Consider the following 13,234-nt stretch of genomic DNA (forward strand, 5'->3'; position numbering starts at 1 on the left):
TAGAAATAACCAATTCATAGAGGCCTTAAAAAGCATAAGAATATATTAGAAACAGCAATATGTCAATAAGTGTGAAAACTTAGATGAAATGAACAATTTTCTAGATGAATATGATTGAAATGTAGAAATAACCAATTCATAGAGGCCTTAAAAAGCATAAGAATATATTAGAAACAGCAATATGTCAATAAATTTGAAAACTTAGACGAAATGAACAATTTCCTAGATGAATATGCATTACCTAGAATCATAATTAAAGAAATTAAATTGGTAGTATAAAAAGCCCATCCTTAATTTATAAAAGATACATCAGGTCCTGATATTTTTAATATAACTTTTATCAAATTTATAAGGAATAAGTAATCCATAAACAAATGATTCCAAGGAAGAAGGGAAAAAAAGAAAGCTTCCCGGTTTATTTTAGGAAGTTTCTATGACTTTGATACCAAAACAGGACAAGGACAATCCTGAGAAGAAAATTATAGATCAGTCTCAAATGAACATAAATACAAAAATGCTAAAAATTTAGCAAACATACTCCACCAGTATTAGTTATGTGTATGGGGTAGAGGGTGTGTGTGTGTGTGTGTGTGTGTGTGTGTGTGTGTGTGTGTGTGTGTGTGTGTATTGAGGAGAAAAAAAGAAAAACCATTAGAAGTAGATGGATATCATACATGCAAGGATGGTTTAACATTTAAGAATCTGTTAATTTATTTTTACCTGATCAATAGAATAACCACATACTTATTCTAGTAAATTCAGAAAACACATTTGATAAAAATTCATCACCCATTCATGAGTAAAATCCAACCAATAAACAATAAGACTCTTAGAAAACTAGGGATAGAATGTCTGCAGCAATACTGAACTTAATGGCAAAACATTTAAAGTCATTAACAATAATTTCGGTTCTTTCTTCCTAGTTAGCATAGTGCTGATTCTAGTGACTTCTGGTGGGCCTTAAGTGCCCTTTTGAGGTTTGTAATGAGCTTTCTTGCATGATTTTTCTCCAGCAAAATTCTGCTCAGATTCAGGTGTAAAGAAAGTAGAGAGAAGGCTTCATCTAGGGGAGTGGTTTTGCCAGAATCCAGAGGCAATCTCAGTCCAAGAAATTGAGAGTGTTTGCTCAGGAGTTGTTAGAGTGATGCACTTTGTCTGACAGGGAAAGAGAAATAGAAGCCAGTTCCTTCGATGGACCAGTTATAAAGTAATGGGTTCAATGGATGGGCATTTCCAGTGGATAAAATTGTCCAGATAAACAAGGAGAAGAAGTGATGGCGAAAGGCCAGGAAGATGTGGTCGGAATGTGGGATGTTGAGAATCAAGACATCTGTGATGATAACAGGTTGGGGTGCACATAGCTGTGGTGGCACTGAAGAAACTGCTAGAGGAGGGAAGGAGTTGAAGAACCAAGAAGCCAGAGCTTGAAAACGGATGCTTCATGACAGTGTTGTAATTACTGCTAAGCTGATAGGAACCAGGGCCCAGTGGAAAAAGGGGCCAGGAGGTTGATAGTAGAATGCAGATGGATGACATAAACATCAGCAGGGAGGTTTCTGTGAGAGTCAAGAGTCATGCCTGCATGTGGCAGTGGGGAGCAAGGGGAATGCTACCCCTCTGCCTGGCCAGGAAGTCATGGGATATCAGAGGAAAAAAAGCTTTTAGTTGAGTCAGGGTGTCAGGGGAGGTGGTACCTTCAGAAACCAGCCATGTTTTAAAGAGGAAAGGAAATATTTTCTTCCAGAAGAGGCTGAGGATATTTGTTTGCTGCTGACAGATTGAATTGTAGGGGCAGGAGAGGAAGACCTCAGGGAGTGGGGAAGGCAGGGAAGAGCAGTAGATAGACTGGGATCCAGGAGGAGATGTACACACAGCATCAGGTGAGGGTGTGGGGGATGATGACTGTCTTTCAGCAGCTACTAAAGCAAGGGGATTTGAGACCAATGGAACTGACTTTTCGAAGCTTTTTGAAGGAGGGAGCTTATGGTTATCTCTGAGAGCCCTGTGTTCTGCTGAATGGTCCATCAGCTGATGGTGTTACCACTTCGTGAGTTTTCTAGCAGAGTCATGGAGGATCACAGAGTACATAAGTATGGAATGTGTGAGACAACCACCAACTATTCTCTTCTTAGATGCAGTCTCTTGAAGGACAGCAACCCTCCCACTCAGTTGGATTCTTTGAATATTATTTTGTTCATTCTCCCAGCATTTAATAATAGGGCTTTTTATACAGATATCCACTTGGGGATTTTCTTCAATTTAGAGGTCTAAAGTACATTTTGTAAGCAGACCATCTCCAAGTATATTTTTATAAGGATGTAATTCTATTTACCTTGAAGAGTATAGTAGTTATTTTTGCAAAACATGTATTTAGTTTAATTTTAACTTGAGAGTAAACCGAGTAGGTGATTTTTTTAAAAACTGCTTTCATGTCCAAGACTGTGCTTTGTTATTTTTGACCTGATAATTCCCCTTCTAGGAAATTATCTTTTTTTTTTTCTTTTTTTGATATGGAGTCTAGCTCTGTCGCCCAGGCTGGAGCGCAGTGGCATGATCTCGGCTCACTGCAAGCTCCGCCTCCTGAGTTCACGCCATTCTCCAGCCTCAGCCTCTCGAGTAGCTGGGACTACAGGCGCCCGCCACCACGCCCAGCTAATTTTTTTTTTGTATTTTTAGTAGAGACGGGGTTTCGCCGTGTTAGCCAGGATGGTCTCGATCTCCTGCCCTCGTGATCTGCCCACCTCGGCCTCCCAAAGTGCTGGGATTACAGGTGTGAGCCACTGCGCCTGGCCGGAAATTATCTTAAAGATGAAATTGGACATGTGCAAAGATACGTGCAATAATATATATTACAAACTTGATCATAATAGGGAGATAATGGAAAGTGCCTAGATGCCCAGCTAAATACAGTCATATGATATGCCATGTAGCCACTACAAAGAAAGATTTACATGATATTAATTGACTTGAGAAGATGTTTAACAGTAAGTGAAAAGTCGCAAAGTAGCATATATAACATGATCCCACCTGTATGAAATGTTATATGAGTATGTGCCTGCTCATTACTCAGTAAACAGCTAAGTCTTTTAGGTGCCAGGGACTGTCTTAGATGCTGGGGTAGAACGATACCCACAGGATCCCTGACCTCATGGTGTACATTCTATAGGATTGAGTGTGGTAATAAAGGAAACAGATGAGGATTCATGCCAGTGCTAAGAAGGAAAACACTGTGGATAAGAGAGAGACTCACAGCGTGGAAGGAGGAAACCAAGTGAAACCTCTCTAAGGATGTGACATTTGAGCTGAAATCTGAAGGTCGAGATGGAGCCAGCAGCAGGGAAGACTGAGGAAGCCCATTTCAGAGGGAATGGCCCAGGCAGATGCTCTGAGATTAAGTATATTAATATACTTAGTATATTCTAAGAATTTAGGGAAGGCCCCAGTAGAAGGAGCAAGGGCAGAGTACATAAGATGAAGTCAGGAAGGGTGTGGGTGTGGATGGTGGGGGTGACCCAGGACCTTACAGGCCGTGGTAAGGAGTTTGGATTTTATTCCAATTGCAATGAATGGGTAGTAGTCAAAGGACTATTTTCGAAGGCATGTATGTTTCAGGGTGGGGAATTGGATGATATGGGCAGTAGAGAAGGATCTGGAAGGATTGCTGATGGCTTGGATGTGACAGGTGGGAAAAGGCAGGATCAAGGGCAGCTTCTAGGTTTGGGGCTTAAGCAGCTGGGTGCAAACCACTGTCACTTAAGGAGGTGGAGGAGATTGGGAAAGGTCCAGTTGATTGGCCGGGGAAGGATGAGGATAGATATGAAAGGTGAGATTCAGGACATGCATTCCATATGTGATTTCAGCATCTGAATGGCATTGTCATGTAGGTAACTGGATATCTGAGACTGAAGCTCATGGCTGGGGGCTGGACATAGACTGGATAAGTTGACCTAGGGACTCAGTATAGAGAGGAAGCCCAGGACAACATTCTTGGGCTACTCCAGTGTGTTGAAGTCAGGTAGGGGAGATGAAGCCAGCAAGAGGATGAGAAGGAGTGACTAATGAGATAATCGGGCTATCACCCCCAGGCCTTTTGGCTAAGATCAAGTGTGGAGATAACTGGGCTGGGGGAAGGCGGTTACCGAGGATCAGAGTTTGCATGTATTTATGTACTTGCCTGCGAAGTAAGAGGTCTAGATTCTAAATGGATGTTCTAGAAATGTCAGCTGGGTTTATTTCTGTGTGGTGATATTTAAAGTAAAGTTAATTTCTATCTTAGGCCATTCTGTGCTTTTACAACTTACTGAAAGATAGGGGGTCGGGCATGGTGGCTCACACCTGTAATCCCAGCACTTTGGGAGGCTGAGGCAGGCAGATCATGAGGTCAGGAGATCGAGACCATCCTGGCTAACATGGTGAAACCCCATCTCTACTAAAAATACAAAAAATTAGCTGGGTGTGGTGGCACGAGGCTGTAGTCCAAGCTACTTGGGAAGCTGAGGCAGGAGAATCGCTTGAACCTGGGAGGCAGAGGTTGCAGTGAGCCGAGATCGTGCCACTGCATTCCAGCCTGGGCAAGAGAGTGAGACTCTGTCTCAAAAAAAAAAAAAAAAGAAAGAAAGATAGGAATTAACTTTGTGTAACAAACAACATAAAAGTTTATAAAGAGTTAAATTTCTTGCTCTCCCCAGCCTTTCCTCTTATCCATGATCCAGAGACAACCACCTCTTGATAGTTGGGAGTATATTCTTCCAAAGATTATTGTGATGCTTACACAAGAATATATACAAATATTTACACATGTATACTTACATATGTTTTTGTTTTTGTTTTTTTGAGAAGGAGTTTCGCTCTTGTTGCCCAGGCTGGAGTGCAGTGGCACGATCTTAGCTCATTGCACCTCCTCCTCTGAGGTTCAAGCGATTCTCCTGCCTCAGCCTTTTGAGTGGCTGGGATTACAGGTGCCTCCCACCACACCCGGCTAATTTTTTATATTTTTAGTAGAGACAGTGTGTCGCCATGTTGGCCAGGCTGGTCTTGAACTACTCACCTCAGGTGATCCACCCACCTTGGCCTCCCAAAGTGCTGGGATTACAGGCATAAGCCACTGCGCCCAGCCTATAAATATGTATTAATGATATACTAAATATATATTATTAGTTCACTCAGCAATAAAAATAGGACTCGCCTCTTAGCAATACAAGATCTTATTTTTTAATAACTGCAAAATAGTTTATAAACATGCTATAACTTATATATTTTTCCCTATAATGGACATCCAGGTTATTTTTAATTATTATTCAAAAATTTGTAGTGAATATCTTTGTACACGTACCTTGAATTACTTACATTATTGAGGAAAAAAATACTGTTTTCTTTTGAGGAAATAGCAATAACAACAAATCTCCAAATCAAAATAAGACTAAAAGAGGATATTAAAAAAAGACTAATCTGGGCTAAGAATATTGGAATAATTCCCAGCTCCAATAGAGAACTGGATTAAATGTGAACTAAATGTGCATGTTACATTTGGTCACAAGTAGCAGAAATTGGACTCTGGCGGCTAAACCAAATAGGGCTTTTACTTTTTTCCCTGTGAAGAGCAGCAGCGTAGTCCAGGGCTGGTGGTACAGCAGCTTTAAGTAGTCATTAGGGACCTGGGTTCTTTGAGCTTTTTGCTTTACCGTTCTTTTTGTGACTTGGGAATTTTATAATCAGAGCATGGCTGTTGTACCTCTAGGTATCTTTTCTACACCCTAGGCAGGAAGAAGGAGTTGAGTAAAACTAAAAGGTAAAAGATGTATGCCAACATCCTCCCCTCTTTCGTTTTTTATTTATTTAGTCTATTTTGAGATGAGGCCTTGCTATGTTGCCCAGGCTGGTCTTGAACTCCTGGGCTCAACTTATCCTCCTGTCTCAGCCTCCCAAAATGCTGAGATTATAGGCATCTGCCACCATGCCCAGCTTCCTCCCCACTTTTTAAAATCAGGGAAACAGTTTTCCTGGAAGCCCAGGCTGATAGATTTTGTCTGCATTATAGTGGCCAGAACTAGGTCACATGGCTCACCCTAGTTGCAAGGGAATCTGGAGAGGTGAAAATTTGACTGAGTGTGTCACAGCACTCCCCAAAAGTGGGGGCTTCTGTTAATAAGGAAACAGGGGTTAGATAGGTAACTGGTCATGTCTGTCATGCCTGAATTAAATTACACATGCTGCACACAGAAAAAAATGGAGAAATAACTTATATCGCTCAGGTGATTCTGCCATTCTTCTCAATAGGCATGTGCCCTGGAGTTTGGGTGGGATGGGAGAATCTGTTCCCTCAGTTGATATCAACTCCTACCAACCTCTTATTTATGAGCATCTAATTGGGCTGATAGGTGGGGGCATGGTGGCTCACGCCTGTAATCCCAGCACTTTAGGAAGCCGAGGTGGGCGGATCACCTGAGGTGAGGAGTTTGAGACCAGCCTGGCCAATGTGGCGAAACCCCGTCTCTACTAAAAATACAAAAATTAGCTGGGCATGATGTTGCACGCCTGTAATTCCAGCTACTCAGGAAACTGAGGCAGGAGAATCGCTTGAACCAGGAAGCAGAGGTTGCAGTAAGCCAAGATTGTGCCACTGCACTCCAGCCTTGTGACAGAGTGAGGCTCCATCTCAAAATAATAATAATAATAGGGCTGATTGCCAGTCTGGTTATTAACAACATGTAGTTTTCCTAGTGTGGCCCCTAAAGCCAGGCCACCCACTTCATCTGGTGCTGTAACAGAGAAAGAGCTGTCTTATCTCCAACATCCAACAAAATCACCTGTTAGGTTAGACTATCGAGAGATGGCAGGTACATCTTCAGAGTGGCATGTGTTGAAGAGATTTCTGAGGATAACCAGGCAGTTTCTGCCGAGGACACTGACATGAGCTTTTGACAACCATGTAAGATGCTTCACTGAATACCTGAGTTAGTGAGATGTAGCGGATGAAAAGGAATGATGCTCCTATTGGCTCACAGGGTTCTTAGGGACTTAGAGGAGGACAGTTTGGCCTTGACTAATTACTGCTCTCCTTTTCCTTTCCTGCCAGCCTGGGCTGCCTGAAGACGAAGAGAAACAGCAAGGTTATCGTTGGCTCAGGCCATGTTAGCCAGACTTCCGTGCTCTGTACGCATTCAATTTCCTCCCCTCCAAACATCATCCCTGGGAACTGCTGCGTTCAGATAGAATATATGTTGGTAGTTTGCAATTGGGTTATTATCCATTTGTTCATAAAAATTAACCTTTTGTATTAAAATTTGGTCAGATAGTATTAATAGAAAGTTCAGGATGTTAAACAACTTGGAGTGGTGTTGCTTTTTTTTTTATAAAAGTAAAATGGCCTTTTTTTGTTTGAGAAATGTCTTCAAGTTTTGTGTGAATAAAACACTTTAGCAGCATCTGTATAAATACAATTTAATGTGTCTCTTGGAAGGAGAAATTTGAGTTGAAGATGATGAAGATAGCTCAGGTAAAAATGGTGGCTTTACATTTGTTTTAATTGATTAATTAATTTTTTTGAGACAGAGTCTCACTGTGTCACCCAGGCTGGAGTGCAGTGGCACGATCTCAGCTCACTGCAATGTCCGCCTCCCAAGTTCAAGCGATTCTCTGCCTTAGCCTCCCAAGTAGCTGGGATTATAGGCGTGTGCCACCACGGCTAGCTAATTTTTGTATTTTTAGTAGAGACGGGGTTTCACCATCTTGGCCAGGCCGATCTTGAACTCTGGGCCTCGTGATCCACCCACCTTGGCCTGCTGAAGTGCTGGGATTGCTAACATGAGCCACCGTGCCCAGCCTGTGATATGTTTTGAAAATAAACTTATTAGGAGGTCTCATTTGATCTGCAAATATTCTCATTTCTCCAGCACTTCAACAAAAGTGTCACCTTTAGCAGGGGAGAGATCTTCATCATGTTGTTATTAATTACTAAATGCTCTAGTGAAGTTTGAGTGGATGAAATTGCACATACAGGTAAGCATTTGAATTTATTTTGGAAAAATGGAGCCTACATAATTAAGGCCATCTACAAAGTAACTTTGTTCGTGACTGGATAAGTGAAGTGAAAGACTGCGGACTGAATACTTTATTCATTATATAATAAAACTTAGTTACATTATGTAGGTTATTTATAGTTTAATTTGTCTAAAACAATGTTTATAATTCCAATTTTGCCATCTTCTATATAATTTTTTTTTTTTTTGAGACGGAGTCTCGCTCATGTTGTCTAGTCTGGAGTGCAATGGCCCGATCTCGGCTCACTGCAACCTCCCCCTCCCAGGTTCCAGTGATTCGCCTGCCTCAGCCTCCCGAGTAGCTGGGATTACAGGCGCACACCACCACGCCTGGCTAATTTTTGTATTTTTAGTAGAGACGGGGCTTCACCATCTTGGCCAGGCTGGTCTCAAACTCCTGACCTCAGGTGATCTGCCTGCCTTGGCCTCCCAAAGTGCTGGATTGCAGGCATGAGCCACCACACCCAGCCAAGAGCACTTATTTTTTGTCCAAAAAATATGAATGAGGTTAACTAACTTCATTTCGTTTAGGTATATCCAGTTCAGGGCTCACAGTTTCTCATGACCTGAGAGTGTATGGATTTCCGTGCCATTACATGGACTGTCTTCACTGAAGTACGTCTGAAGAATTTGTATGACTTCCAGCACCTAGTGAGCATATATTTGAGCACTGTTCTCTACAAAGCCTTGAGTAAGCTGACATGGCAGATGTTAGGATGGATACGACGCTATCTTAGCTGCAAGGAACTTAGTCTAGAGAGGACAGTAAGACACCCAGGTCACTGTAAATCAAGGCTCTATGTGACAAGTGCCAAAATGAAGTGTAAAGTGATCACCATCGGGATTATGAGGAGGTAGAAGTCATTTTTGTTGGGATGGTAGGATGGCTTCCTGGAGGAGAGGTATCACTTGAAATAGATCTTGAAGGATGAAGGAGTTTTTTTCTAGGATTAGGAAAGAGATGCTTTCATGAATATAAGAACAGAGAAGAAAAATGCAGAATTTGTTTGAGGCCATAATACTATGGGGTATTAGTGGGAATTAAATTTAGCTAGGCCCAAACTAAAGTGTCTTTACCAGCTTGATTAGAAGGACTTTATTCTGTAGGTGAGAAGAAGCCACTGAAGACGTCAGGAGCACAGTGGTTTTGGAAGATTAATCTGGTAGCAATATGAAGGCTGCATTCAGTACACTGTGGGAGGTTACTGTTACAATAAACACCTCAACTAAAATAGGACTGGGAATGAAAAAGAGGGGACAGAGATGAGAGGCTATGGTAGGTGTAAGATTTAAAGAGCTAATTTTGAGGATGGGTTGATGGAAGTTGCAAAAACCATGAACTTGAGATATTGGGGACATCTCTTTGGAAATACTAGAGAGGCTCTACTGCACATTGTCTTCTTCAGCGAATCCTTATAGCACTTCCTGTGTGCCACGTGCTGTGCTGGGTGCCAAGGATTCAATGTGATTTTGCCCCTGCCTGCAAGGAGTGGCAGTCTAATGGGGAGACAGACATCAGTCCAACACTTACACAGAGAAACAGGAAAACAGCCTGGTGAGTGCTGTGCCAGGTGGTGTGTGAGCTCCCCTGGCCTGGAAAGGCAGGGCGGGGTGGTAGGATGCAGGAATCGATGTGCTTTTCCAGGCAACACGGAGAGAAGGCTGGACCAGGAGGCATCCTGGAGATGCTGACATCCAGCCCTCGGGGAAGAAGAGCAGCGTCAGCTTCCTCACCCTGACCCTGGGGACTGAGCCAGCCTTTGGGCCCATTCCCAGCCCTGCACTCAGGCTCCCTTCCTTTTTGACTCACTCGTAGCCGGGAACAGCCCTGTAGCTACCCCAGCAGACTCTGTTGCCATCTGTGGCCTCAGCCTCATTTGTCATTTTAGGTGTTCCTCTGTGCTCTGACCTTCCATCCTCCGAGCAGCTCCCCGGAGGATTTGCTTTGCCCTCAGGCAGCAGATGAACTCCTGGCTTTTGCACTTGGAACCTCAGCCAACCAGGCCTGCGTGAACCAACCTCCCCTCTTGACTCCTTCCCCAACCTTCTTCCTGTGACAGAGATCGGGGCCAGTTTTTTGCGGGGTTCAGGGCTCTAGTAGACTGCTTTCAGGGGGATTTGCTAGAGGCCATAGATGACTATAGGGAAGTGTCTTCTTTCCTGTATCGTATTAAGTTTTTATTGAACTCTATGGTTTTAAGAACTTTTTAAATTTTAGATTCGGGGGTGTATGTGTAGGTTTGTTAAAGGGTATATTGTGTGATGCTAAGGTTTAGGCTTCTGTTGACCCTGTCACCCAGATAGTGAGCATAGTACCCAATAGGAATTGAAAACCTTCCCCCACACCTGCCTTTTGGAGTCCCCAGTGTCAATTATTCCCCTTTTATGTCCATGTGCACTCAAGGTTTAGCTCCCACATGTAAGTGAGAACATGTAGTATTTGGTTTTCTGCCCCTGCATTAATTTGCTTAGGATAATGGCCTCCAGCTGCTTCCATGTCACTGCAAAGGATATGATTTCATTCTTTTTTTATGGCTGTGTAGTATTCCATGGTGTATATATACCACATTTTCTTTATCCAATCCACTGTTGATGGGCACCTGGGTTGATTCCATGTTTTTGCTATTGTGGATAGTGCTGGATAAACATACAAATGCAGGCATCTTTTTGGTAGAACAATTTATTTTCCTTTGGGTAGATGATACCCAGTAGTGGGATTGCTGGGTTGAGTGGTAATTCAGGTTTTCGTTCTTTGAGAAATCTCCAAACTGCTTTCCACAGGGGCTGAACTCATTTACATTCCCACCAACAGGGTATAAGCATTCCCTTTTCTGTGCAGTCTTGCCAGCATGTTGTTGTGGGCATTTTTCCCTGTGGTGACAAAGGCACCTGAAGCATCCCCTGCCCCTGCCCCATGAGCTGAGCAAGGGGCCGGCTTCTTTCTTACTGCTTCCTCCTCCATCTCAGCTGCAGTCACTCAGATGCTCCTGAAAGTATTCAACACATACACCCCTTAGCTCTTCCTCCCTTTCAGCAACTACTGTAACTGTTCCTTCACATCCCTAGTTCTTAGGAAGGATTTTCATGTGGCTTGCTTCATCATTGTTTTTGACTTCCCATTCATTCTAAAGCCCCCTGTAATTTGCCAACTGCCTCCCAAGGACCAAATTCAGTGCCTTTCTCCCCCCTTCACTAGTTGCTCACCTTGCTGCCTTGCAGCGTTTTTCTCTGTTTAAATATTCTCTTTTTCTTTGGCTTCTGGGACACCACTTTCTTTGAAGTCTATTTGAACTCTTCACCCGTCAAAACTAACCTCAGGCATTACTTCCTTTAGGAATGTTTCTCTGGCAATATATATATATATTTTTTTTTTTTTTGAGAGGGAGTCTTACTCTGTTGCCCAGGCTGGAGTGCAGTGGCGTGATCTCGGCTCACTGCAACCTCTGCCTCCCAGGTTCAAGTGATTCTCCTGCCTCAGCCTGCCGAGTAACTGGGATTACAGGCATGGCCATCACGCCTGGCTAATTTTTGTAGTTTTGGTAGAGACGAAAATTCACCATGTTGGCCGGGCTGGTCTCGAACTCCTGACCTCAGGTGATCTGCCCATCTTGGTCTCCCACAGTGCTGGGATACAGGTGTGCGCCACTGTGCCCAGCCTCAATACTTATTTTATAACTAAATGTTTATCTACTTTATTAGACTATGAACTCTGAGGACAGATATTTCATCTAGATCATTCTATATCCCTAACACAATACGTAGCACTGGACAAGATTTGATGAATTTTTCGACTGAATATAACTATTTCCAGAGTTTATCAAACTCCATAGGTCTAAACTAGCTTGAAAAGAATAGAAGCTGGTTCCACATGAGCTGTCTTAAGTGCAGTGCTTCAGTCTCAGAGAAATCTGCAACATCTATCATTTGTTTCTAGGGCCACTGCCGGTAAGTCTGTGTTCATCTCCCTGTAAGTATATCATATGGGCCCAGTCGAAACTCTGTAGACTTTCTCCTTTTGTTGTTCAATGTATAGGCATCACAAATTCAAATGCCTTCAGGGGCCAGCCAGGTTAATAGGCTGAATAAAAAGGATGAGTGGGCTGGGTGCCGTGGCTCACACCTGTAATCCTAGCACTTTGGGAGGCTGAGGTGGGCAGATCACCTGAGGTCAGGAGTTCGAGACCAGCCTGGCCAACATGGCAAAACCCTGTCTTTATTGAAAAAAAAAAAAAAAAAAAAAAATTAGCCGGGAGTGGTGGCACATGCCTGTAATCCCAGCTACTCGGGAGGCTGAGGCAGAGGTTGCAGTGAGCTGAGATCACACCATTGCATTCCAACCTGGGCAACAGAGTGAGACTCTGTCTCAAAAAAAAAAAAAAAAAAAAAAAAAAAAAAAAGAAAAAGGATGAATGATGGTGATTATGGCAACTACAAGAGAAAATGCCCATCTCAAGTCATCCAGGTAGCTATAGACCATGGCACATGCAACATCAAGGGATGTGTGACAAGCTTCGCCTTCCTCAGCCTACCAAATGTGGTCACAGACACTTTCAGAACAGGCTCCCAGTGGGTTGCTCGTTAGATCCACAATGACCGCATTTACCAATTGCTCAATGAGGGTACGGATTACAGACTTCCTTGTCCTCTCAGTGTTATTCCAGTGTTCTGCAGTGCAATTGAGGATGGAAAAATGACCTACAAATCAATAGCTTTCAGCCTTTTCCCCCTATGACTGAAAGTCATGTTTTACTGAAGGTCAGGGAATCCTGAGGTGACTGTAGTTAGTCTCCTAGGAGTGATTATTTCCTTGCATACTCTGGAGAGAAACTCTTCCTTAAATATGGGAATATAATTTGTCTTGGAAGAGAGCCTGCTGTAACAAAAACACATGCTGAATTGTTTCTTTGCATAAAGGAATTAAGAGGCTTATTGATGTGAACGCTTGTTGAATAAGCAGCTCTTTAAGTTTGTGACAACAGTTATTAGGCTTGCCATAGAGACATAGGATTTATCTTTTATTTTTAAACACAAAGTTTTATTAAGTTCCACCCACCATTTAAAATAACAAAGGGAAGGCTCCTCTAAAACGTTAACCTCCCACCCCAAACTCTAGCCCCCATTCAGATAGCTAAAATAAAGTCTTCTCCTATTCCCTCTTCTCCTCCTGCCCTTCCTTAAAATCTATCCTGTCCCAC

At 42.9% G+C, this 13,234-nt stretch overlaps 2 protein-coding genes across 3 annotated transcripts in view; one reads left to right on the forward strand and one right to left on the reverse strand.

Moving 5' to 3' along the window:
* Positions 1–7,856, forward strand: part of SYCP2L (synaptonemal complex protein 2 like) — a 91,948-nt gene extending 84,092 nt beyond the window's left edge. Inside the window, exon 32 of the mRNA XM_055391285.2 lies at positions 7,076–7,856. The gene's annotated coding sequence lies outside the window, so the exon portion shown is untranslated. The remainder of the gene's footprint in view (positions 1–7,075) is intronic.
* Positions 1–13,234, reverse strand: part of ELOVL2 (ELOVL fatty acid elongase 2) — a 111,672-nt gene that overhangs the window by 34,397 nt on the left and 64,041 nt on the right. The window lies entirely within an intron of this gene.

This window comes from Gorilla gorilla, chromosome 5 (genome assembly GCF_029281585.2).
Source record: "Gorilla gorilla gorilla isolate KB3781 chromosome 5, NHGRI_mGorGor1-v2.1_pri, whole genome shotgun sequence".
Taxonomy (NCBI): Eukaryota; Metazoa; Chordata; class Mammalia; order Primates; family Hominidae; genus Gorilla; species Gorilla gorilla.